Here is a 26833-nt window from a genome sequence, read left to right as displayed (position 1 = left end):
TTATAATCTCCAAACACTGGAAACAACCTAGATGTCCTTCAATGTATGAATGGTTAAACAAACTGGTACATTCATGGAACACTGCTACTCAGCAAAAAAGGGAACAAACTCTTGATATATGTAACAACCTGTATGAATCTCTAGATAATTACGCTGTGAGAAAAAAGGCAATCCCGAAAGGTTAAGTACTATGAGATTCCATTATATAACATTGTTGAAATGACAAGATTATAGAAACAGAGAATATATTAATGATCACCAGGAGTTAAGGAGTTGGAAGGATATGAGGGAATTGGTATGACTATAGAAGGGCAACAAGAGGGATCCTTACGGTGTTGAAAATATTCTGTATCTTGACGGTATCAATGACAATATCTTGGTTGTGGTATTGCATTATAGTTTTGCAAGATGTTACAATTGGGGAAAACTGGGTAAAGGGGACATGGGACCTCTCTGTATTATTTCTTTTTTTAAAAAAATTAATTAATTAATTAATTTTATTTTTGGCTGCGTTGAGGCTTCGTTGCTGCACCCGGGTTTTCTCTAGTTGAGGCGAGCAGGAGCTACTCTTCGTTGCAGTGCCCGGGCTTCTCATTGCGGTGGCTTCTCTTGTTGTGGAGCACAGGCTCTAGGAGCGGGGGCTTCAGTGGTTGTGGCACAGGGCTTAGTAGTTGTGGCTCACGGGCTCTAGAGCGCAGGCTCAGTAGTTGTGGTGCACAGGCTTAGTTGCTCTGTGGCATGTGGGATCTTCCCGGACTAGGGCTCGAACCTGTGTCCCCTGCATTGGCAGGTGGATTCTTAACCACTGCGCCACCAGGGAAGCCCTCTGTATTATTTCTTATAACTTTGAGTGAATCTAAAATTATTTCAAAATAAAGAAAGCTTAATAATAATAATACCCAAATCTTACCGTATCACCTCTTTTCAGTAACTTCACCATTGTTATAAGGTAAAATCAAAATGCTTCACTGGTGCTTGATTAGAACTTGTGTGATCTAGCCCAGGGATTCCCAGCCCTGGCAGCCTGTTAGAATTATCCTACGGAGCTTATAAAAAATACTGATGAAAAAAAAAAGGGGGAGGGGGACTTCCCTGGTGGTCCAGTGGTTAAGACTCTGCCTTCCAATGCAGGGGGCGCCAGTTCCATCCCTGGTTGGGGAACTAAGATCCCACATGCCTCCGGGCAACTAAGCCCTCGAGCCGCAACTACTGAGCCCGCGTTCCACAACTAGAGAGCCGTGTGCCGCAACTACAGAGCCCACGTGCTCTGGAGCCCACGTGCCACAACTAGAGAGAAGCCCATGCACGACAACGAAGAGCCTGAGCGCTGCAACGAAAGATCCAGTGTGCTGCAACTAAGACCCGATGCAGCCAAAAATAAATAGATTTAAAAAAATTCTTTTTTAATAAAAAAAGAAAATAAGAAAATAAAAAATACTGATGCCTGGGTCCTCCTTCAGCTCAATTAGATCAGGATCTTCAGGGGTAAGTAGACACTAATTAGTGTTTTGTTTGATTAAAGTCTGTCTTACCACCAGACCATAGGCTCCATGAGGGCAGGAACCAGGCCTGTTTTCGCTGTCAGTTGTACCTCCAGCTCCTAAATCAGTGTCTGCCACCTAGGAAGTGCTCAGTAAGCATATGTGAAGTAAAGTGAAAGAATGAATGAATAGAGGGAAAACATAAGTATCCTCCTCCCCTCTTTTACTGCCTCTCTAAACCCACAGAAAGAGAGAAGGAAGGGATAAGGTGCCTTCGCTGGTCTCATCCCCGTTTTTCCAGAGCATCATTACTAAACTGCAGCACAGATCACAACGTTGCTCCGAGAGAGATCTAGCCCATAAGTACAAAATCTGGTAATGATGACAGTGCCTCCTTGTTCACACTCAATCAACAAATTTAATGAAAGTGAAACAGAAGCTGACAACGAGGCTGAAATGACACATAGTCTTACTCATGCAGAAATAATAGAAAACATTTAAAATGCAGCTAAAAAAAGTTAAAGGCACTGACAAAGAAATGAAAAAGATTTTAGGGAAGGAGAAAAGCTGCGGGAAAGGAGGCTCCCAGCCTTACGACCTAGTAAGCACGTTTACAAAACGACCTTCTTGTGTGCTGCTCCTCAAGCCAGGGTGGTTCGCTTAATGTTCACGAGCAAGTGAAGTGATGCCAACAGACACCAAATGTAGCAAATTCCAAGGTATTCCTCAGACTTGTACTGATTTTCTCCTATTGCCCCCCCCCCCCAGCATATATATCAACATTTGTAGTGAGAGCACAATGATTGTTTTAAACAATTGCCTTGAGGCATTGCAAATTCTGGAATTTTATACAAATCTCGGTACACAAATCTGCAAACACCAGTGTGTGGGAACTGTAACTTTATTTTCGATAACTCCATTTAATTTCCGTTTGTATATCACTGTCTTCACCACCACCACCACCACCACTGCTCATTCTCCCTAGCTGATGGGAAACTCACCTTTTTATTTTTGGAAGGGGGAATGTTTTTCAAGAGCTCCCTGGAATTGTCAGAGTCCAGAGTGGTAGAGCATTTTGGGGTTGTGAGTGTATTGGCTCTTGAGTTCCCTTTCCACGCAGGTGGAAGGGAACAAGGTCCTTTGTGTCTGGCAGCTCCACTCTCTGGACCCATGCTTTAGGCTTGCAAATCTTTATTAGGCTGCTTACACTCCCAGCTGCCCAGATGTCTCAGTGGCCCTTCCTTCTCTGGTCTTGCTTTCTCCCTGACAGCTGTGCTGGAAAGCTGATATAGCACCCTTTTCTCTCTTCTCTTCTCCCTCCATCCAAACAAAATCTCTTTCTAGTTGGGGTGAAAAGAAGCCCCATCCATTTCCCTCTCATTTCTAAGACGCTAAGACACCTTGTCTCAGTCTTCTGGGGCTCAAACTTCTGTAAACAAAAGTCAGTAAGGCTCAGAGTCTCTTTCTTTCCTCACCAGAGGCTGTGAGGGCAGAACTGTCTGCTTAAGTGGGGCTTGGGTTGAGGGAAATGGAAAAGAAGGAAAAGGGGACATACAGTGAAAGAACATAATTATCCCGAAATGTTATCTTGGAACAATAACTAACATTTATTACATGCTTACCCAGTGTTCCAGATGCTGTATTAAGTGGTTTATGTGGATTATCAAGTAATCCTCATAACCCAGAAACAAGTTACTATTACCCACGTTTTACAGGTGAGGAACTGTGTCTCCAGGTTTGGTCTCTTGACCAATGTCACACAGCTAGTTAAGTGGCAGGGCCAGAACTCAAACTCAGCACCTGATTCCAAAGCCCATTGCCTCTGGCCCTGCTCCATTTTCTGGCTTCTGGTTCACGATGTGCGTCCCAGAAGGAATTTCTGCTTCAATCTTGCAGTTGCCCCTGAGCGCCGATCCAGCAGACATTAGCTAGAGTACATGCCAATGGCTCCTCTGGGTCCTTCATTTTTGCCAGTCAGGTTTTCCTGGAAATTTCTCCATTGTTCTTTCCCAGCTCCTAGGTGCCCACCATGCCCAGCCCTCCAAGGTTACTTGGTGAGTGTTTGAATAGTTAGGCTTAGCAGTACCCTGGGAGGGGGCCACCATCCCATGTTGCAACAAGTAACGAAAGTGTGTCCATGTATCTCAAACTTCTGTATTAAGAAGCCTGGTAAAGAACTATTCCATTTAATGGTAGAATATGCACCATGCACTGAGTCAGGCAGGGCAGCTCCATAACAGGGAGGGTTTTTAGCTCATAGCGAAGCCTATTATATCCATCTTGAGATGGATAAGGGGCTTAAAATGATTAGCTTGCCACATAGGCAAGCATGTTAAAAAAAAAAAAAACTGTCCTGTTTAACCTTGTTTTAGTCCCAGGAATAATAGAGCACTGTGTAACTACCCCTTTCAGTCTTTACAACTACCACTTTTAGTGTCATTGAGATCGCTTAGCCAAAAACACAGATGGGTCACCAAATTACCTGTACTGAAAAGAGGAAAATGATTGGGGCGGGGTGGGGGAGCACACAAAAAAGTGAGGGAATATAAAAAGAGAAAATAATTTAAATAGTTATTATAGAAAGACACATTGACATTTTATGAATTTACTGAGTTTTGTCCTTTTAAATTTCCCCCTCCCATGAAGCCTCCTCTGGTTCAGATGTGATTATTGATTACTGATCCTCTGCCTTTTTTATCTACATGGTGTGTTTCAATCACTTTCAAAACCCTGTGGAGAGATAATATCATCCCTCGTGTAGACATGAAAAAATGTGGCCCCAAGAGGTTAATGAGTATTTAGGCAGGGCTTGGGGGCCAGGAAATTATTTTTCTCTCTTTCTCTTATATCATATTGACTCTAGTAGGCCCTTAAAGAGTGAATTTAGAGATTTGAGGAAGAGACCACATATTAAACATGTTATGCCTGTCCATTTTGCCTTTATGTAAAGTTGACCTGGGCCAGGAGTAGAAAGCATTATATGTGCAATGTCAGGAGTTTCTCATCCCTTTGGCATTCGAGAATAAATTCTGTAGAGCAGTGGTGAACACTGAGAGCTTTAAAAAATCTTGATGCCTGAGCTGCACGCTATACCACTTAGATCAGAATCTCTGGGGGGATGGGACCCGGATATCAGTATTTTAAAAACTCCCCAGGTATTTCTCCTCTGCATGCACAGTCAAGAACCAGGGCTCTAAAGCCATGGTTCTCAACTTTGAATGTGCATCAGAATCACCTGGAAGGCTTGTTAAACAGCTGATGGCTGGGACCCACCCCTAGAACTTCTGTCAGTAGGGCCGGGCAGGGTCCAAGGTTGTGCATTTCTAGTAAGTTCCCAGGCGATTAGGAAGCTGTGCTCTGAGCTTCAGCTCCTCTTCTTCCTGCCCGTGAGGTTACAGAGGGCTTGCGTCTCAGTCTACTCCATGACTTCCCACACGCTGACTCCCCAGACAAGGACACTAGAACATCATCATTTGCTGGGTAAACGCTAAGTGGCCTGTGAGCATCAGAAGTATTTTGAAATAAATCACACAATGAATCCCATTAGGCTTTGAGTGGATTCTAAGGAGTTACAGTTTTCAGTAGGAGAATAAATATTTTTCAAAGGAAATTTACCATACTCAAATTTAGTTATGTCCCTCCTTCTACCAGCATTTCTTCTTCTTCTTCTTTTTAAAAAGTCCTTGCAATAACTCCTCTTTATTATTTTTCATGAAGTCAAGTTACAAATTTTATGGAGCCAGAAGTCAAGGGACAGGTATACATTTTCAGGTCTATCAGGGTAGGGTTGCCAGATTTAGCAAAAAAACAAAACCAAAACAAAAAAATACCTAGGACATCCTGTTAAATTTGAATTTCAGATAAATGATGAATAATTTTAAAATATAAGTATGTTTCATGCAATTTTTGACAATCCTGATGATGGGCAAATATTAGGATGAGAATGACAATGAATGTGCCTGCTGTGGAGAAAAGGAACGTACTCCATCCATTTCTGTTTATGGATGCACAGAAATACTTGATCTTGTCCATCAAGAGCTGAACAATCATTGGCTAAATTAATGCAATATGGATACCTAAGGTATAAGTATAGTATATAAAATTGCTGAGTGACTTCAAAGAAGGATATTTGATAACTCAAGATCCCAGGTTTTTTGGATTCTGTTACCCCACTTTTTTTTTTTTTTTAAGATTTAATTTAATTAAAAAAATTTTTTTTTGGCTGCCTTGGGTCTTTGCTGCTTGCTGCGCGCGGGCTTTCTCCAGTTGTGGTGAGTGAGGCTACTCTTTGTTGCGGTGCGCGGGTTTCTCATTGCGGTGGCTTCTCTTTGTTTCGGAGCATGGGCTGTAGGCGCGTGGGCTCAGTAATTGTGGCTCACAGGCTCTAGAGCGCAGGCTCTGTAGTTGCGGCGCACAGGCTTAGTTGCTCTGCCGCATGTGGGATCTTCCCGGACCAGGGCTTGAACCCGTGTCCCCTGCACTGGCAGGCGGATTCTTAATGACTGTACCACCAGGGAAGCCTGATACCTGATGTTTTCATTCTGTTTACCTCTAATTAATTATAAAACACTTAATAGACATACATTCTGATTAAAGACCTAAATAATTTCCATGAAGCCCATGGAAAGCAAAGAGGGGGTGGGTTATATTAGTCTCATTTTAAGAGGTGATAATGAAGCCTTGCTTGGAGTTACACAATGACTATTTAAAAAGTTAGGAGTAAATTACAACTCTTGACAATGGTGCTGTGTCTGTCAGTTAGTGCAGCATTCTGCTGATGGTATTGATTCATCACACCCTGGTTAGTGCCCAGTCATAAATGTCTAATTTCAAAATCCTCTTTAGATGTACACAGCAGATTGTGAAGGGTGGTTGCTAATTAGAGAAGGACAACATAGCAAGGACATTTCCAATCCTAGTGGTTTACCCTTTTTAAACAAAACTCAGCAACAGAAAAGTAAAAAGGAGAAGAGTATACAGTTCAAGAAATATTTACTATGGGCTACTTGATGCTAAGTCTGTGCTAGGTGCTATGGAAGATGAAAAATAAATATATATATTGTCAATGTCATTTAATATGTAAGTTGGAACTCAAGACTTACTTGCAGGAAACATACAGAGAACTGTCAAAGACATAATGTAACATAAATCAGTGCCAAAATGTGTGTATAGGAAGTTTCTGTGTCCTGGAAGGCAGAGAAGCTTTTATGAAAAAGGTGGACTTGGGATTTTGAAATATTCATAGGATTGGTTCTAGTGGACAGTAGGAATCTGGGGAAATAGGATTCAACTAGACAATGGGGATAATGAACATGGGTAGGGTCAGTCTTGCTACTCCCTGGAAGAGAAATAAACTTGGGAACTCTCAAGTGGTCATTTCCTGCTTTGTGAACGGAAGGTGTTACCCTAAAACTGGGTTTGCCTCTTGGTGGGCGTCGAGCCAAAAGACACAACCAAGCCAAAGAGCATGAGAAGGAGGGATTTATTACTTGCAGCAAGTAAGGAGAACACCAAGGATCTTTCCCAAAGCAGTGTCACCGTAACAGCAAATTGGGGAAGTTTTAAGCTAAGGGTACATGCGTATTCATGAAGGGTCTTGGGTGGTCCACAGAGTCCAGGCTTTAGCTGATTGACGTCATGAAGGTCAGAAAAAGTCAACATCATCATCCCTTAAGGTGCCAGTTGATCTAGTGGTTCAGCACTTCAGGCTAATTTTTACCATTGAAAGAGAACTGGGAGTCTTTACAAGTGATATATTATCTTTGCTCTTGTTACTTCTCTTGCCTGATGACACTGGTTTGTTTCTGCATTCTTTTGTTACCTTAAGACAATTAATTACTGAGACCTGTTCAAGGGTGAGCATTGTAGCCAGGCTTAGATCACAAAATGGCTTAGGCCAAAAATGGCTTCTCTTATGTCAAGAAAGCCATGCCTGGTTTTCCTTCTCCGGGGAATCCCTACCTTATCTGCTTAAAAAGGTGGAAAAAGCCATAGCGTGAGGGAGAGAGTAAACAGAAGTGCAGAGGAAACAGAGGGCGACCTCCTGGGTTCCTGCCGATACTCCAGTTCCTTGTTCTGATCTCTGCCTGTGCCTCAGTGGCATCCCTGATTTACCCGTGTCTTCAAATAAATTCCAGCTTTTTGTTGACCAGGGGGAGAACCTAGGCAGTTATTGAAGCCAGGAAACCTCACCACTGCCCTAGGAACAGGCACAGAGGGTTGAGTGTTACCAGATCTAAGCCCCAGGGCAAATACTTGGAATCAGCCCTGTTGTCTGCAAGCTGGCGCTTCTGATCAACCTTGGTTTGGAAACTGGATTGTGGATTGGCCAGATGAGTTTAAAGGGCTAAGAGGGCTCATAAGGTCTTGTTCCTGCTACTCAGGTTTTGTGGTTCTAGATTCTTCCACTGAGACAAATTGCCATGGACACACAGAAGCCTCCTTGCTTCTTGAATGCTATTTGACTATTGCTTGGTGAGTGATGGATGCTGCTTACAGGTCAACTATCAACTGGATAAAACCACTACATTTTTGATCAGGTGGGTTAGCTTCTAATGGTAGAAGGAATCATCCATCTGGAACCAAACCACCTACTTCAGAATAGCTGTTCTGGCAAGTGAACTGCTTGCCCTTGTAGTTGCTCTTAATATTATTTTTAACATATTTTAGTGACAGATTGTGACTTGGAGGTGCTTCACTTTTATTTCATAGTTGTCTTGACAACAATGTAATTAATGATATTCTGTGTACTTGAGAATCCTAAAATTTTACAACCAGGCAATATGATGCTTATTAAAATTTTGATCAGAAAAATACACTGGTAAAATTCTTTAGAGTTGGGTGGATGGAGAAGGACAATTACTTATTTTTCTTAAAAAAAAATTTTTTTTTTGGTTACAAACAGTAGTGACTTAAGGACCATGACTAAATTGAATATCAAGGAGAGTCAACTATAGTGTTTCTTAAAATCACTTCACCCAGAATTTATTTTTACTGTCTTTCAGTATCTTTTTAGATTTTTTTTACTGAGTTTATTATAGCTCTTTCTCTCTGAATTTTATGAAATTGGAACAAATTGGAGTTTTATATTTCGCTTTTTTCCATGTGTCATATTATATACAGTCGTAAAATTACTCACGGAAAGCAATTTAGAAAGCCTTTTATTATGAAACATTTCAAACATACACAGAATTAGGAAAAAAAAACCATTACAACTATCACCCTAGAAAACCACTTACAATCAAAAACCGCTAATATTTTACAAAATTCAGATCAGCTTTACATTTCGGGTGTGGGGCATTTTAAAGTAAAGACCCCTTGACGCAAGTCTACGCCAGCTTCTTACTTGAACCTCCTTTTCTGGAAGTCCAAAGTCTGGCCATTCTGCATAAACAGCACTTCAGAGAAACCAGCCAGCAGTTTTCTGGCGCTGCCTTAGTTTGAAAAAATTTACATCATGAGAAAGCAAGCCTTTTCTTGCACTTCTTAGGTGTAAACTGATGAAAATTCTCAGGAGGGCTACAATGACTCAAAGAGCTTTGCCCTCTGTACACTCAGAATATGTAGTTGAACTGAATTTCAGTTGTTATTTTTAAAGCCGTAAGTGACAAAGGCACTTTCTTAATCTCCCTGAGAAGAGCAGTATAGTGACGTAGGGGTGAAGCAGCCAGTAAAGCCAAAGTGGAGGGTGCGATAAAAAGCCCGCACTGGGGCACACTGTCTTCACTCTGCTTTGGGGTAAAATTTCGATGCCTCGTTTATAAAGTGAGCCGCCCTAAGGCTTGGTTGAAATAAGTAAAATGGTCAGCAGAATCAGTGGAGGGTTTGAGGTTGCAGGATCCCTCCTCTCCCCCAGTAGTGTTTCCGATTCTGCAGGGCATTTTGCATTTCTAACAAATTCTCGGGTGATGGTGACCCATCTGGCCCTAAGACCACAGGGACCCCAAGTGGTTCGTGGCAGGACCTCAATAAACGCTATTAACATCACCATCCAAGCTGTCCACCAGCAGTGGCCATGGGATATTACATCTCAGGGAAGAGCGACGGCCTCTGTCCAAATGTTCCTGCCAACACGCCACGTCTCTGCACGGAATAGATTAGAACAGGGAGGAAGTTGGAGCAGCGGTCACTGCCTTACGGAAGGGGACCCCTTTCTCCAACTTTCGCCTCTGGGGAAAAGTAGAGGCCATCCGCCCCCGGAGTACTGCCCTCTCGATTTCGCAGCCGCTGTTTTTAGCCCGCGCGGGAGCCTGTCCTCTCAGAAACCTGGGGCCAGTGCCGCGATTCCCGCTCTCCCGGGCGGGGCGGAGGCAGGTGCAGAGCATATGGAGTCTGGCGGGTGGGCGTGACGGGGAGCACACCTCTCTGCTCTCATCCCGCCAGCTCTCCGGTCCGTTCCGATCGCCCACGGACCGATGGCCGAGCGGAAGATGGCTGCCCGGAGCGCCACGGACAGTCACGTGCCACGGCGATGCCGCCGCACGCCCCCTCCCCCGCTCGCCGAGTCCCGGACCCAGCGGGACGCGCAGCCCCGGGTTGCCTCTCCGCCACCGGGGTACAGAACGGTACGGACACAAAGGGAGGGCCCCGAAGCGGAAAGCCAGTTCTCCCCACCTAACCCGGGCGCTGGGGTCGCGCTCAGGGAGCCGAGAAAAACCTTCCTTCGGGCGACCTGCACCACGTCGGGCCACTGGGCATGCGCAGTGCTCCGGCTCGGGCACGCCCGCTCTCCAGGTTTTTCCCGCAACTCCGCGGGGCCGGCAGGAGGTGGGGCCGGGAAGGGTCGGGGTGGGGCGGCCCTGTAGCGGCCTGAGCCTCTCCCTATCAGACTGGAGCTATTCGGGCCTTACTCGCCCTGACTCATTGTTTCTGGAGTGAGAGTCTGTGCATAGAGATTTGAAAATGGGCTGTAGAGGCTGCGGTCGGCCCTTTCTACATTTTTTTTTATTAAAAAAATTTTTTAGTTTAAAAAAATGATCAATTTCGAGTTAATTCCAAGTGCTGCACTCCTAGGCTCGGTGGGGAAGAGACTCGGGTAGCTCGCCAACTCGTGCCCGCGGGCCGGGTCTCCGGAAGGCCGAGTTTGCGTTCTCTGTTCTGACCAGCTCTAGCTCTTCAACTCTCCGGCTCTGCCCCAAATGGTATACTGCCCCCGACCGTAAAACTCGTCTCCCGTCCTGCCTGACTAAACGGCCCCCTAAAAATGTGCAAGCTGGGCCTTTCTCGTCGTTGGGGAACACGTCCGCCTCCCGAGCTTCCAATTACTTGAAAGTAAAATAACAGAGGGCAAAGCCTCACCAGCCCCTAGGTGCGCAGTCTGGCTCGGGTCCCGCTGGGTCCTGGGATGAGCTCCCCGCAGACCCCGCCCTCCTGCCCCGCCCTCCTGGCCACAGCGAACACCCGGAGGAGCGGATTTGCGTCGCGCGGGTAGCTGGGCCGGCTCGTGCAGCGGACTGGGCATGCTCCGCAGCCCGGTAGGCTAGCTGTGGCAAGTCGGAAGCGTTCGCATCAGCTAGGCAGCGGCCGGGGCAGCGGCGGCGGCGGCGGCGGGGGCCAGGACGGGAGCGGGAAGGGCCGGCCAGGGAAGGCTGCTCTCCTCTTGCGACCGGCGAGCCGGCCTGACAGCGCGATCTGGGTGCGGAGCCCCAACTCTGCCCTGCCCCGGATTTCATTCCGCGGCGGAGGGCTCGGCGAGCGGAATTCCGGCGGCTGCCGCGACTCCGGTGCAAGTGAGTCGTGGGGCGGCGGGAGAGAGCCGGTCGCCGGGGGCCGATCGGACATCCCCCTCCCGGGCTTGGCCTGACGCTGGGAAAGGTGTGCGGGCAGCCCCGGGGCGAGGGGGCGTGAGCGCAGCCAGCGCCTTGCCTCGCGCGTACCTGACGGGCACTCCCCCCGCGCCACCGCGCCAGGGGAGGGGTGGGCGCGGGGGGGGGGGTGTCCCGCGGCCGGGCTCGGGGCTCCGAGCGGGCGGGCAGCCCGCGGGGCTCCCGGACCAAGTTGAGGCAGGGAGAAAGGCGGAGGCGTCAGTGGGCACCTTTTCAGAGGTCTTGCGTGCGGGCTGGAAGGCTGCCTACTGCCGGTTTGGGGCGAGCAGACGGTGGCGGGGCCGAAGAACCGCGAGACGAGTAGCCTTCGGGCAGTGGCGCGGCGGGGGTCCGGAGACCCGCAGGGTCCGACCCCAAATCACGGCCCTACCCCCACCGCCCGGGTGGCGGCGTGACAGTTGGTACCTCTGGGTCCGATCGCAGCCGGCCAGGCGCCCTGGGTTTCGGGTACCCTCCCCACCCCGCTTCGATGTCCCCGGACAACATAACAGGTGGGAGCCCTTTCCCTGCGGGGCGAGCCCCCCTCCGCAGGCCGCTGAACAGCCTCCAGGTTGGGGGTGGCTCCGACACCCCGCGGGGCGGCCCCCCCCCCCGCCCCCGGGTGAGCGTGTATACAGGTAAGGCCTGGAGGAGTCATCAGCGCAGCCTGGAGCTGGACATTCTCTCCAGGACGCGGCCCTTCACGTGAGTGAGGGGTCTCCGCGGTTCCGAGGCGACGTGTCAAGGGCAGAGCAGCGACAGCAGCGGCTGTTTCTCCCACCTTCTTAACCCAGACTCGGGCTTTCTGCTTCTTCTGGTGGACCGGGTAGGGTGTCCTGGTCTAGCTAACGGATTCAGACTGGCGCGTTCTGGTTAAAGCTTGTTTCCCTCTTGGGAGTCTCAAGTAAAAATCCGGGTGAGGGTTGCCAGGGCCGGAGGGAGTGAAGAGAACCCATGTAGGTTCTCCTCAGATGTTTCTTTTTACCTTCAGACAGTACCGACTTCAGCAGTACACACTTACGAAACCAAGAGTGAAGGCTGCTTTCTGAAAGGGAAGTTTATTTTCTATGTTATGGGGCCTGCTTACTATTCCAGCTCCCTTGACATTTACCTTGCTGGACCTTTAGAGCTGTTTGGACAGGTTATTTTGCTTGCGGACTTGGGGGTGTTTGGGGTTGGCTGCCTGGGTGTGGAAGTGGCAAGTGCCCGTCATGGTGTGCTGTGAACTCCCCACGCTTCCTGGCACTGGGGGTTGAACATTCGGGGGGGGGGGAACCGAGTGGGCAGAAAGAGAGGAGTGGGACTGGTGACGTAGCGACGCGATGGGAGTTGCCTAGGGCTGCCCAGGCATAACGAGGTTGGTTGGCTGTTTTGGCTTGTGCGGAAGGGGAGAGGGCTAGGCGTTTCATTGGTTCGGGGAGGAAGGTGTTCACGGGAGAAGCCTGGCGGGGGATGGGTCCCCGTCTGGTCAGCGCTCCAAGGGAAGCCCAGGGATGTTTGGTGATTCAGCAGGTGGCAGACTTCCAGCCCTGAAGCCGTACCTTGGCCAAGCAAGCCAGCAAGCCAGCGAGCAAGCGGCAGCAGCTTCAGGGGAATCTCCAGGAGACTCTCCTGCCGAGAGCAGCTCACTTTCCTTATCTTGCTTTCTGTTTATGGCAGTAGGCCCTGGTTTTTTGGGTTCCTTCCCTATCTCTCTTAAACTATCTAGCATGTTTTTGAATCTCTCCAGTTCTGTGACCCGTTGGATAGCAGGAAGTGGCAGCTGCCACCACGCACAGTTTAAGTAATTAGTTAATGTGCAGAAAATGATAGCAATATGCAAAGCAGAGAAAGTCTTTTCCTTCTATTTCTGCTTCAGAGGTTAGAAATTTACATTTTTAGTAAAATAGTAAGATGTATTTCTGCAGCTTTTCATTGCTGGTAGTGAGCTATTTCAAACATCAGAGAGCATTAAAAATTAATTCAAGGGATGGATAAATGACATTAAAGGGACACAGTTATTAAAGCACTGTCTTATTCATTGGAGGATCTCTAGCATCTTGAGCAGTGCCTAACTTGTAGATACTCATTCAGCGGAAATTTAAAGAATTTTTCGTATTAGAAGCTTGTTGGTAAGTTTCGACGTTTAAAGAACTTTGTATGTTTTCATACGTCAAAATTGCCTATGTTGACCTTAGACATTGAACTTTAGCTTGAAGCCTCAACCCTTTTACTTTTTTCCTGGTTAAGTCCCTTAATTTTCAAATTGTGACAGATCCTGCATGTCAACTGAAAAAACATAAGCTTGTTTTGCTAACATATCTCATGAAAACCTAGAAGACTCCTACATATAACCATTATACATTTTTTAAATTAAAAAGTGCTCCGGCTGCATATCAAATATGCTTTTTTTTTTTTTAACAAAGCTTCATTTTATACAGAACATTTCAGGAAAACTGTAGAATTCCTAAGCCTTTATCTTCCAATGAAAAGTGCTGCTGTAGAAGAGACAAAACAGTGTTTTGGGAATAAAAATTCTGGCTTGTTTGCACAGGGGGATAACCTGGCCCGTCTTTGAGGGAGGCCTGAGTGTTTGTCCAGCTCATTCTGCATTTTACCTTTGCTATTCTGTGCCTTCCTCCAGTTGTTAAGCTCTTTCTTCTTCCACTAAAGACATACTTTCCTGGCGTGGGCTTGCTTACTTAAAGCTGCTGCCAGAAGCTTGCTTTCTGAAAGCTGCTGCATTTTCTCACATAAATTCTACTAGTGCTGACCTTTCTTTTTTCATCGTCCCGTACACTTTTCCACCACTTCATATGATAAACTGTTCGATGGTCCTAAAAAGCTGTGGCCAGCGTGACCTTGTGGGGGGCATGACAGATTGTAGTTGGCTCTCTCTTTGACTTTTTTGGATGGTAGGTGTAACCACAGCAGTCTCTTCTGGAAGAACTGGTAAGGCATACCTGGTCTTAAAGATTTTGGACTTTTCTGTTAAGGCTCTTGGTCAGGAACATAAATGGTCATTTATCGTCTCCTACCACATCCCAAGAATTTTGTCTGTAAAGTGTGTCACTTTAATAAGCTAGCTACCCAGTCACCAGAGGAGCATATTTAGATGTGGCAGTTAGGAAGCAGCGCTGGATGTCGGGGAGGAGAGGGTGAAGAAAAGGGAAGAGAAGGGTGGGTGGGGCCAGGAAGGTGGCTTGGTTTTGTGACTGTGACTTCTGGTTTCAGTAAAACAGAATCGAATGGCTGATCAACAGGTATGGCTTGGTCTGTGCTGGAGTGCTCTGCTCCCCTCCCTAGTCCTCTTTCCCTCCACAGATAAACACACCACACACACACATAGCCACACACAAATCCGCAGACCCACACGTGCACACACACTCTGACAAGAGACACAGACACAGACGTAGACACATACACCCTTTGCCAAAAGCTAAGCATCCCAGCTTCTTTTTAAATACTAATATGTCACACAGGGAAAGTCCAGGGCTCAGTCGCAGGTTGAATTCTGGGGGCCTGAAATCACCCCAAGCTTGTATTTCAGGAAGATTCCCCTTCCCTCTCTCGTGGCAAGGTGATCTGCCCTCTTAGCCTGCAAAGCTTCTGGGGGCTTTCACTGAAGCAACCATTGTGTGTAAATATAGGTGAGGTAGTTTTCACCTTTGAGACTTCCTGGTGCTGAGGGTTGAGTTAACATGCTTCAGTTTTTGGCATAAGATCTCCCCGTGCAAAGCCCCTTTCTTGTTTTGTTTTTTCCTTCTTTCCCACTCTCATTCCCCTCTCCGTCAGACGAGCTTCCTCTCTTGTGTTGGATGTTCTTGGGTATGTCTCTATCCTTGTTAAAGATGTTGTGTTCTTGTGTGCATGTTTTCAGTTCAGGTAAGTAGTGCTGTGCTGCTATGTTTTCATTCGGTTGCTTTTCCATTCAATATTAAAACTTTTTGTTAGGGAAATTTTCAGACATTCATAAAAGTCAAAAGAATTTCATTCAACATTTTATTTGAGAGATCTATGTTAGTATAGGTTTATCCAGTGCATTGCTATGACTGCTGCTTTTTACGGCTGGCCTGCTACGTACCCACTAGTTTCACTTACCCATTTTTCTAATGATGCACACTTAGGTCACCTCCACTCCTGCTACCATGAGCAAAGCTGTGATGAAGGAATATCCTGCGGCATCTCTTAATGATGCCTGTGAGTATCTCTCTAGGGTAGTGGTTCTTACAGTGGTCCATACCGAGCAGCATCAACCTCACCTGGGAACTGTTAGACTTGTAGGTGCTCGGGACCTAACCTAGACCTCCTGAATCAGGAACCCTGGGGCAGACCCCATCAATTTGTGTTTTAGGAAATCCAGCCTGGAGACTCTGGTGCATAGGAAAGTTTGAGGAGCACTGCTCTAAGGGTATCTACCCAAGAGTGGGAGGGCTGGGTAAAAGAGAACAGACACACCTGTTCTTATTAAATACTGCCAAATTAGTCTCCAGTGTTGCTGGACTGGTTGACACTCTCACAGCAGTGCATGAGGGGCTCCTAATTCACCACATCCTCCTTAGTGGTTGATATTAACCGTCTTTCTAATTTTACCAGTATTTGATGGCTTCTTATTGTTTTAATGTGAACTTACGTAATTTCTTAATGAATTTGAGCATCTTTTAATATATTTGTTAGCTATTACCATTTCTTTGACTGGCTTTAGTCTGTTTTTCTAATGTATTGCTTTGCAGATGTCTTAAATATCCTAGATATTAATCTCATTCTGCTATCTATTAACTTTATCAGTGGTAACTTTCAGAAATTTAAAATTTTGATATAGCCCAGTGCCATTAATTTTTGCCTTTTGTACATTAGGAATCTTAAGATGTTCTTCCTTACCCCAAGATTACAAATATATTCTATATTTTCTTCTGTCAACTTCCTGCTTTTACCTTTCACAGTGAGGGCTGTAATCTGTTTGAGGTTCGTCTTAATACACAGTATATGGAAGGAATCTGGTGTTATTTTTTCCTTTCCATTTTGTGAGCCAGTTTTCCCAAAATCATTAACCAGTGTATTTTTTTTCTAGTATTTTCGGGATGAATGTGGAGCCACCTCTATCATACATCAGGTTCCCACATGCACGAGTCTATTTTTTTCTACTTTATTGAGTTATAATTTATGTATGGTAAACTTCACCTGTACATTTAAAATGTACAATCTAATGAATTTTGACAGATGTGCATACTTGTGAAACCACACAGTCAAGATCCAGAGCATTTCCCTCACCCTAAAACTTCCCCTTTGTCTTCCATCCCTCCCTTTGTCCCCAGGCCCAGGCAACCACTGGTCTGCTTTCTGCTACAAATTGGTTAGTTTGCATTTTCAGATTTTGAGATTCCTCACAGGGTTTAAATTCTCTATTCTGTCCCAGTCATCTGTCTATTTCTGTGCCAAATTATTTTTATTATTATAGCTCTGCAGTGTGTCTTATATGGCAGGGTGAGCCCCTTCTTTGCTCTTCTTTTTCAGAACTTAGTTATTTGTGGATCTTTTTTCTTCCATATACATTTTGGGATGCTTGTCAAATTCTCAACAAAGTCTTGGAAATGTGATTGGCACTGCATTGAATGTATAGTCTAACATGGGGGAGAATTGACACTTCTTCCTTCTTAATGTTGTAATTCTATCCATGAACATGGTTGCCCCATCTTTTTTTAATGACATATAATAGAGTTTAAAATTTTCTCTGTCACAACATTTTTTACAAAAGTAATGTGTTGTTTCGAGGAGAATTTGAGCTTGGGCTTTTTAGTCTGAACCTTAGAGGAAGGCAGAGTGTAGGGGCTTGGGGGACAGATGTTTCAATCTCTGTTCTCCATTCACTGACCTTGAGTGACACTGGGCAAGTTCTCACCTTTGGTGGCCCCAGGTTCCTCCTTCCTCAAGCTAGATCCCAGCAGCCTCCTCTACAAGGCTGCTGAGCTGCTGAGGCCTTTAAATGAGATAATGTAGGAGAGGCAGGAGTACAAATCTTGAAACATTTGCTGCTCAGTAAATGTTGGTGTAACACCTCCCCTAATGCTGTCTTTCAATAGCAAAAACTTCATACTTTTATTCTACTTCTTAGGGATTGATAAACAAAGAAGTGTCAGAAAAGCAAAGTGAATAAGCCAACCAATTAACTGTGTAACACTCTCCAATTCTATACATGTAAGTCCATGCTTCTATCTAATTTTGTGGGGTTTCACAGAAAGTATGGATACTTCCAAAGAATGTTACAGTCCAGTAGGGAAGAAAAAGACCAATATATAAGAAACAGAGAACTCTATGTGACAGATGGCTTATAATTAAGGTTAAGTGGTGTGGTACCAGGGGAGTTATGAGTAGGGAGAAATGCTGTTCTGTGAGAGTTTTTTTTTCTTTTAATTGAAGTATAGTTAATCTATCATGTTGTGTTAGTTTCAAGTGTACAGCACAGTGATTCAGTTATACATACATATGTATATATATATTTTTTCAGATTGTTTTCCATTATGTTATTACAATATACTGAATATAGTTCCCTGTGTTATACAGAAGATCCTTGTTGTTTACCTACTTTATATATAGTAGTGTTTATATGTTAATCCCAAACTCCTAATTTATCTCCCCCTCTCCCGCCCCCCACTGCTATCCCCTCTGGTAACCGTAAGTTTGTTTTCTATGTCTGTGAGTCTATTTCTGTTTTGTAAATAAGTTCATTTGTATCATTTTTTAAGATTCCACTTATAAATGATGTTATATGATAATTGTCTTTGTCTGACTTACTTCACTTAGTATGATAATCTCTAGGTGCATCCATGTTGCTACAAATGGCATTTCATTCTTTTTTTTATGGCTAATATTCCATTATATATATATATATATATATATATATATATATATATATATATATATATATATATACACACATATCCCATTTTCTTTACCCATTCATCTGTCAGTGGACATTTAGGCTGCTTCCATGTCTTAGCTATTGTGAATAGTGCTGCAGTGAACATTGGGGTGCATGTATCTTTTCGAATTAGAGTTTTCTCCGGATGTGCCCAGGAGTGGGGTTGCTGGACCATATGGTAACTTTATATTTAGTTTTTTTTTTTAAATAAATTTATTTATTTTTGGCTGTGTTGGGTCTTTGTTGCTGCGTGCCAGCTTTCTCTAGCTGTGGCGAGCGGGGGCTACCCTTTGTTGCGGTGCACGGGCTTCTCATTGCAGTGGCTTCTCTTGTTGCGGAGCACGGGCTCTAGGCGCATGGGCTTTGGTAGTTGTAGCAGGCGGACTCAGTAGTTGTGGCTCACAGGCTCTAGAGCACAGGCTCTGTAGTTGTGGCGCACAGGCTTAGTTGCTCCGCGGCATGTGGGATCTTCCCAGACCAGGGCTCGAACCCGTGTCCCCTGCATTGGCAGGCGGATTCTTAACCACTGCGCCACCAGGAAAGCCCTATATTTAGTTTTTTAAGGAACCTCCATACTGTTTTCCATAGTGGCTGTACCAATTTATATTCCCGCCAACAGTGTAGGAGGTTTCACTTTTCTCCCCACCCTCTCCAGCATTTATTATTTGTGGACTTTTTAATGATGACTGTTCTGACTGGTGTGAGGTCATACCTCATTGTAGTTTTGATTTGCATTTCTTTAATAATTAGCGATATTGAGCATCTTTTCATGTGCTTGTATGTCTGTATGTCTTCTTGGCAGAAAAGTCTCTTTAGGTCTTCTGCACATTTTTTTTTTTTTAATTTTTTATTTATTTATTTATTTTTGGCTGTGTTGGGTCTTCGTTTCTGTGCGAGGGCTTTCTCTAGTTGCGGCGAGCGGGGGCTACTCTTCATCGCAGTGCGCGGGCCTCTCACTATCGCAGCCTCTTTTGTTTTCTGCACATTTTTTGATAGGGTTGTTTGTTTTTTGATATTAAGCCGTATGAGCTGTTTGTATATTTTGGAAATTAATCCCTTGTTGGTAGCATCCTTTGCAAATATTTTTCTCCTAGTCCATAGGTGGTCTTTTCATTTTGTTTATGGTTTCCTTTGCTGTGCAAAAGCTTTTAAGCTTAATTAGGCCCCATTTGTTTATTTTTGTTTTATTTCCATTATTCTAGGAGACAGATCCAAAAATATATTGCTGCGATATATGCCAAAGAGTGTTTTGCCTATGTTCTCCTCTAGAAGTTTTATAGTCTCTGGTCTCACATTTAGGTCTTAAATCCATTTTGAGTTTATTTTTGTATATGGTGTTAGAGTATGTTCTAATTTCATTCTGTCACATGTAGCTGTCCAGTCTGTGAGACTTTGACTTGACTTCAGTAGAATTAGATTACGGGGGAGTGAAGGGGCCTGAGAAACCAAGTATAATTAGCATTTCTGTCCAGGGCTTTGGGAGCCTAGTATTGAACTCCATGACAGTGGATTGTGTGCCTAAATTTAAGTGTCTTAAAAATCATTGCTTTGGAAACAGTGACAACAAGTGGCTAGTAGATACCTAGGTAACTAATAGCTCTCTGTCATATAATATAGCGGTTAAGAGCACTGTTCCTGAGTTCAGGTCTTGGCCTTACCATTTAGGAGCTGTAGGACCTTAGAGAAGTTATGTAGACCTTATGTGCCTCAGTTTCCCTAATCCTCATTGGTGGGTCTCATAACAGCAGGTACCTCAGAGGTTGAGGACTGTAAGTTAACCTTTGTCACATGCTTAGTTCATGGCACAAGGTAATCACAATATAAATGTTAGCTGTTCTTATGACTACTTTTGTTAATATTAATTGCGTTGCTCCCGTTATCTCCCATGAGGTATTTGAGGCCTTATGCCCCAGAGTTGTTGGATGTCCAGAAAGACTGTCAGAGGCACAGTACTGGAGAGAGAATTCTTTTTCTTCAGGTTGCCGGGCATGTGGTGGGCGGGCGCTCAGTTGTAGACTGAGCAAGTAAATGCTTGACAGACAATGAAGCCAGGTGCTGTTTCTTGGTCCTGAATGTCCTCCGTCAGGTGGCTAGTGTTGACCTTAAAAATTATGGTTATTTTACTGGCAAAAGTCGGTTTATTTGGGAATAGCAGAGAATTACAATTCAGGACAAGTAATGGCAAAAATCATAGGCAAGCCCAACAAACAAAGGAGAGTAATGTTATTTTATAGAGAAAAAGGAGGAAGTTGGAAAGGGTTGTTTTGAAGGAAAGTCCATTGGAAAAAGGTGAGGGTTGAGGGTGATGATGGTTTCTCATTGGCTGAGTTGCTGGGGTAGTCGATTTCTTGTGGGAGATGCAGTGTACATCTTTTCCTGTTGGGGCCTGTAATTGGTGATTCTTTCCCATTGATGCTTCTTCTGTTAGGGTGTGTAATTGACAATTCTTCCTGAAATTAATATCCAGTGGTACTGCATGAGTGCCCCCCCTTCAGGCCTTCTGACTCCATTTTAGTGCGGTTTCCCTTTATTAATTTTCACATCAGCATGCAGGAAGCAGGTTTTGTTTTGCTGTATTCCTAGTTCTGATTAGACCTTTTGGCAAAGGTGTAGTAATCATAGGGATTCATACTTGTTGAGGATGAACCACATGCCAGACACTGTCAAAGCCTTTTCCCTTTCGGCCTTTTCCCTTTCGGACAGTCCTGTAAGAGGCATGTTATTATTATCCCTTTTTAGAGATGAGGAGAGTGGGGCACGAGTAATTTGCCCAACAAAGTAGGAGGGCCCTGAAAGAGTTTAGTGTTTGGGGCCTTTGCCAGTTGACAGAAATTACCAGAGTAAGTGCTCTTGGTGGGGCGCCATTGTAATTACCTAGAATTGTGAAGCACACGTTAGCCCAGCAGGGCATTCCCATGACCTTGGAGGTTTCTCAGCCTACTTGATAGTTCTCAAATTTCAACAGATATTAGAATCACCTGGAGTCTTGTTAAAACACCCTGTGCTGGGCCCATCCCCACCAGAGTTTTTGAGGCAAGTAGCTTGGGGTGGGACCTAGTAGTTTACAAGTCCCAGGACAAGATGATGCTGATTCTGCTGGCCTGGGACCCCTCTTTGAGAACCACTTCCATAAGCAATACTCACGTCAGTGAAGAGCCAGCGACTCCTACTTCAGTTACAGTCAGGTGAGATGATTTCAGATTGAGAAATTTTAAATACTGTCCCCCTCATGGAATAAAAACTGAACTCACACAGTCCTGTTTATCTATGCCAGCAGAGGGATGTCTGAGTCAGGGCAGCGCAGAAATTGCTTTCTGTCCTTGCCGGTGTTTGTGACCTGGGTTAGATGGATGATAACCTGGGGTGGAGAGAAAATTTGGAAATGCAAGTCAAGATTTACTAGAAGCATGAACTGCCATCAAATGCATCCCGCCTTAGGAAGATGACCTGATTTTGTTTTTGTTTATAAATTTATTTATTTATGGCTGCGTTAGGTCTTTGTTCCTGTGCGCAGGCTTTCTCTAATTGCGTTGAGCGGGGGCTACTCTTTGTTGCGGTGTGTGGGCTTCTCATTGCGGTGGCTTCTCTTGTTGCAGAGCATGAGCTCTAGGCACGCGGGCTTCAGTAGTTGTGGCGCACGGGCTTAGTTGCTCCGCGGCATGTGGGATCTTCCCGGACCAGGGCTCGAACCCATGTCCCCTGCACTGGCAGGTGGATTCTTAACCACGGAGCCACCAGGGAGGTCCCACCTGATTTGTTTTTATTTTGCTATTTTCCACTTTCCCCACTCCCTGCCATAGGCACAAAAAAGGCTTTGTGTCCACTGTTTAACCCTGTGGGAAAATTTAGGCACAGAGAAATTAAAAGTGTATGAAGATACATAGCCTGACAGTAGAGAGACAGAAGATAATCTTATTTGACTGGGCTAATTGTAGTAGAAAACTATCTGTTTGTAAGAACACTTAAAAAAAACAAAGAAAAGAAAAGCAGAAGAAGGACTGTGTACCTGTCTCTAGCTGTTGGGAGGTAAAATAGCTACCATGTGTCCAAATTTAACACAGCCTCACACACAGGAAGCCCTCACCAAGTGCGGTCCACTGTTACTCCAGCCAAAGTTTTCTGTTGTGCAATTGAGACTGCACTGCCCCCATCTGAAGAATGTTACACATAAAACTGAGGAATTAGAAATTTTTAGAATTGAAAGGTTTTGTAGGAAATGGGGACTTAGGATTACCTTAGGATTACAAGTCAATTGTATCTGGGAAGAAACATTCCAGATTTTCCCTGTGCCGGTTGTCGCGGCTCTCCTGTGACCCCAGTAGCCGGGATTAGCTTGTGTGCTTGGTGAGGGGACGTGGCAGGGCAGAGAGAATGGGGGAGGGCCAAGGGAAGACTGGGGAGGGCAGACAGCCCTGAGCATATACACCAGACCTTCTCAGCCAGGGGTTTACAGCGGCAGGGGGTGAACACAGGGTGAGGGTCTGTTATGGGCCAGACCCCTGTTAGGCCTGGAGATATAGGGATGAGTGAGATGGGGTCTGGGTTCCTGAGGGGTTAGTGGGGGAGACAGACATGTCCACGGATAAATGTCATGACCAACTAGTGGGTGCAGTATGGCAGCTGCACACCCAGCACCCTGGGGTGGGGCGGGAGGGCTGGACAGAGAGGTGGCCTGCTCCTGGTTCCCTGTGTGACAGCGCACGTGAGAAGGTGACTAACACCAGAGGGTAGCACAGATGGAACTGGAACTGGTGTATTCCGGTTTTGTTTCCTTCTTTCTTTTGTTTTTGGGATTTCCATTTTGAGTGAGAGAATTCTGACCGCAGAGGGGAGTCTGGGCACATGGGCGCTGTAAGAATCCAGAGCTGGAAGTGCCCTTCAGAACCACTTAGGAGGTCAGAGGGGCACATTCTAGTTTACTTTTTTTGTCTTTGACAACTGTGGCTAATTTTTCGCTGTTTCCTAGGAATGTAAAACCTGCAGAAGATTAATGCCTTTCTATCTTTAAGGTACATCAGCTTTTAAAAGAAAGACTCTTTATTAAAAGCAAGGTTTTATTTGCCCTTAATTTTTGGCAAAGTGCTAAATTCCACTTTCAGTTTTGTTTTCAGTGGTTTGCACTTCTCACTTTCCTTCTTCCCTCTTCCCTCCCCTTCTCTCTTCCCCCTCCTTTCCTTAATACCCTTGCAAATACCATGCAAGCTAAGGCATAGTGCCAACACTGTGACCTTGGCAAACTTGGGCCCCGGCTTCCTTATCTGTAAGTGGAGAGTTTGGATTAGTTGGCGCATAGTCACCTGGTCCCCACATCTGTGAGTCCTGTGACCAGGGGACACCTGAAAAGAGGGGCTCATGAACTCCATTTCATCAGTCGTTTATTCTCCTGTTAATAAAAAAGAATCTTATTTCAGAACCGCCTTCCCCAATCCTGTTAGTTGCACGTCCAAACCACTTTCTAGAAACAGCAGTAAGCGGTTGATTCTTCACTGTGGTATTTTCCAGCTTGTGATTGATGCCCCTCCTGGCAGCCTGTCTCTATTACAGGTGCACAGTGTGGGCTGTTCAGTGTTTTAGTCACAGGCATACTGTGTGAATCCGTGAAGGATGTTAGGACGTGTGATAGAAGGACAGATCGTAAGAGGTGATCAGCCTGAGGTTGTGCGGTGGGGTGGCGGCGTGGGTAAGCCAGGAGAGCGGGTAATGCTCAGGTTCCGGACGGAGCTCCCAAGAGTCACAGGTCAGTTGAAGGTTAGGGCTGGGAGGAAAGGTCCCGGGAGCAGAGAGGCGGAGAGAGAGCTCAAGAAACCATCCCCGAAGGAGCGGGGGAGGGGCGGCTGAAGGGGATCCCCCCTCCAGCTGTGAGGGCAGGAGCGGAGGCTGGGGACATCACAAAGGGAAGAGGAAGAGCAGCTGGGGGGAAGGGAGCCGCTTTTACGCTTCCAGCAAACACAGGCTGAGGGTTTGGGCAGAAGTCTGAAAAGGGGGTGGGGTGCCCATCGGCCTGAGGCCAGAAGGGAGGAGTTCATTGCTCCCAAGGAAATCAGGAGGGAGAGGGTCGGGCTGGGTGGGTGGAAGAGGAGAGGACGGCCCGATGGGCGGCGTGCTGGGATCAAAAGGGTGTCGTGAGAGAAACACCTGCGTGGGGTGATCCATGGCCTTCAGCCCGAGCCAGGCTGCTCTGGTCACCTGAGACCGAGAGAGCAAGTGGGGACACGTGTGGCCATGCTTTTGGGCCACTGGCTTTCTCTCGTGTGAAATGGGGATAGTAAGCACTACGTCGCAGTGTTGTCCTTCCGAAGGCCTTTGGTACGTGCCTGCGGAGGTGCAGAGCACCTTCCCAGTTGCGGAGGTGACCTTGGGAGGTGGGAGCAGAGGATTTCCGTCTGAGAGGGAGGGGATAGTCTCCAGTTTCCCTTCTGCTCCCTGGCCAGCGTGTTGACCGTTCACTTGACTAGGTGGACCGTGAGCGAGACTTAGAGATGGTGCCCTGGGACTGTCCATCTGTCCCCAACTTCGTGGCCGTGTGTTGTTGAGATTTCTATCACGTGGTCTCTCATCCGATCCCTTACGATTCTTCCTGATCTCATCCCAGAGCCTGTCCCTGTTCTCCTGGCTGCGAGTTCGGTCTCCGCACCCTAAGATCCCAAGTGCACAGACTGGCCCATGTGTGTCATTGCTCTCTGTGAAAGTCTTCGTGGTGGCCTCAGTCTCCAGTATGCGCCTTCAGACTCAGTGGGACCAGCATTTCTGACTTGGATGAGGCTGAGTATACAGGTGTGGACAAAGCAAAGTCTCCATGCGCATGGAGTTTTCCTGGTGATGGGGCGGACGGGACAATCAAGTCAACAAATGTGAGGCCCACCAGGGGTTCAGGAGGCAGAGCCTCAGCGAGCCTTGTAACAGCTCTGCACCCGCGCACACGGTCGGTCATTTGACATTTGCAGTACTGCTGCTGTTTGTGTAGTGACACCTGAGTTCCTTTGAAAGGCCCTGCAGAGTTAGCAGCAGTTGTGCTGGGCTGAGTTCCAGGTTTCCATCGGGGCCCTGATCATGGCTGGCTTTCCCCTCCCTTTGATTTTAGAGACAGAGACAGGGTGGTGTGAACACCCCCAGGAATATCTCAGGCCTCCTTTTGACCGTTTGTTTGAAGGCCTAATGAGTGGCCCAGGGGGTCTTACTAGGGTCCATGGATGGGTTTCCTGAAACCATCGAAATCCAGTTTATCATTCTGGGTGTGTGCATTTTTCTGGTGAGAGTGTCTAAAGCTTTCATTAAATCCACCAGGAAGAGCTCTGAAATGTTTATTTATTTATTTATTTATTTAGGCCGCACGGCCCACGGGATCTTGGTTCCCTGACCAGGGATGGAACCTCTGCGCCCTGCAGTGGAACCGCCAGGGAAGTCCCTGAAAGGTTTATTTTTATGAAAGTGGATGAAAAGATAGAATTGGGCCATTGAGGGCTTCTCTTTATTGCTGTCTGTCCCCTTTGTAGAGGAACTAATGTGATGTGATTTGCCTAAAGCGAGGAGGCAGACACAGGCCGAGAGCCTCAGTGCGCTTATCTGGGACTTGCCATTTCTGTGTCTTATGGTGGGGACACGTTCAGTTATTCCTCTGAGAAAAAAGAGAAGCAAAATGATAAAGCTGGCATCATGGAAGCACAGCCAACTCAGTGGGAGAGAGTGGGGGAGGTGTATGTGATGCTGCAATGTGGTTTTGTCATCCACTCAGCAGGAGGAGAAGGCTGGGTCTCAGGAAGAGAGCAGAAGACCACTTGAGCAGGTGATGCTTCTCAGATTTCTGAGTCTGATGGGCACTGACCGTAGGTCTGGAGAGGACAGTCTAGGACTTTGGCTGTTGATGTCAAAGGCGCCTGTTTTAGGAAATTCCTCTGCTTGAGAAGTCCATAATAGTTTACGTAAATAATAAAGCTCATGACAATTGTCCTTCAAGATGAGGGTATGGAGGGTAGCTTTTAAGAGGGAGGGCGTTGATACTGACCTACTATTTGATCCAGCAATTCTACTTCTTGGGGTTTATTTTAAGAAATAATTAAGACCATTATTCATCCCAGAGCTGTTTGTCATAGTGAAAAGTTGAAAACCTAAGTATACAACAGTTGGGGGTTGGTTAAACAAATGACATATATCCAAATAATGGAATACTTGGCAACCCTAAAAAATAATATCCAGAGGAATATTCGTAGAAAGTTGTTCAAAAAACATTGTTATGTACAAAAAGTTACATACTGCCTTTGTAAAAAATAAACTATTCAGAAAATACTAGTTGGGTGCCTACCATGAGCCAGGAGCCCTGCTGGACGCTGGTGACAGAGTGAGGAACTAGGCAGTTACGTTTCCTGCCCTCAATTAGCGTACCGTCTACTAGGGAAATAGTCAAGCCATATTGACTTTCTCATAAAGTTTTATAAATACTCATAGGAGGACTCCAAAAACAGTGACTCCTTAACAGGCACGTTCAGCCACCTGTGAGGTCCGATCAGGTATGTCTCTGTATACTTGTTACTGGCTACATCCCTGACCTGAAATCACTGATTTCCTAGAAAGCTTGAAGTAAGTCACTGAGATGTGTTACTGACACTGCCTTACTGTCTAACTGTCTTCCTTTCTCCCCCGCAGTTCGAGGCTCT

General features: G+C 45.8%; 1 protein-coding gene and 1 long non-coding RNA gene across 14 annotated transcripts in view; one reads left to right on the top strand and one right to left on the bottom strand.

Annotated features, from left to right (window-relative positions):
* Window positions 1-8625: 8625 nt before the first annotated feature.
* LOC309636222 lies at window positions 8626-10807 on the bottom strand. Its single transcript, XR_014249315.1, has 2 exons — window positions 9469-10807; window positions 8626-8914 (listed from the first exon to the last, which is right to left on the bottom strand). It is a non-coding gene; the product is annotated as an uncharacterized lncRNA (long non-coding RNA).
* Window positions 10808-10960: 153 nt separating this feature from the next.
* SGMS1 (sphingomyelin synthase 1) overlaps window positions 10961-26833 on the top strand; it is a 294748-nt gene continuing 278875 nt past the window's right edge. For 12 of the 13 annotated variants that reach the window (XM_082339549.1, XM_082339540.1, XM_082339541.1 and 9 more), the window contains exon 1: window positions 10961-11209. The gene's annotated coding sequence lies outside the window, so the exon portion shown is untranslated. Of the gene's footprint in view, window positions 11210-11273; window positions 11295-26833 lie in introns of those variants that run through there. The other variant, XM_082339555.1, reaches the window with a different exon arrangement.

This window comes from Balaenoptera borealis (genome assembly GCF_965194805.1).
Source record: "Balaenoptera borealis genome assembly, chromosome: 10".
Classification (NCBI taxonomy): Eukaryota; Metazoa; Chordata; class Mammalia; order Artiodactyla; family Balaenopteridae; genus Balaenoptera; species Balaenoptera borealis.
This window is presented reverse-complemented; position numbering and strand designations above follow the sequence as displayed.